Source organism: Cyprinus carpio, chromosome A4 (assembly GCF_018340385.1).
Source record: "Cyprinus carpio isolate SPL01 chromosome A4, ASM1834038v1, whole genome shotgun sequence".
NCBI classification, from domain to species: Eukaryota; Metazoa; Chordata; class Actinopteri; order Cypriniformes; family Cyprinidae; genus Cyprinus; species Cyprinus carpio.
In genome coordinates, this window is record NC_056575.1 from 30,351,744 (window position 1) to 30,352,119 (window position 376).

Below are 376 nucleotides of genomic sequence, written 5' to 3' on the forward strand. Positions count from 1 at the left end.
GGATGTTGGGATGAAAGGATGTTTGTGAGTGGGGTGTGTTGCAAGATGCAGGGAGGGAGGGGGGAGGGAGGGAGAGAATGGATAGAAGATTTGGAAATAGAATTGGAGGTTGAGGGAGACCGGCTGGTCTGCGTGAGCAAAGACTATAGAATACCCCAGACGTGTCACTCCTTTAGTTTTGAATGGGGAAAAAAATGCAACGCTCAATATGGCCACTCAAATAGCCGAAAGAGCCAATCGCTAATCTTAGTAAAGTCAGCACATCACTGCAGCTGCAGTTTAGAAGCTGCTAGTTTGCTATAAAACAGTCAGTGTGGACCCATGCACTGTCTGAGCCCTGAAATAAGAGAAATAAACAATGCCATTTTCAAAATGA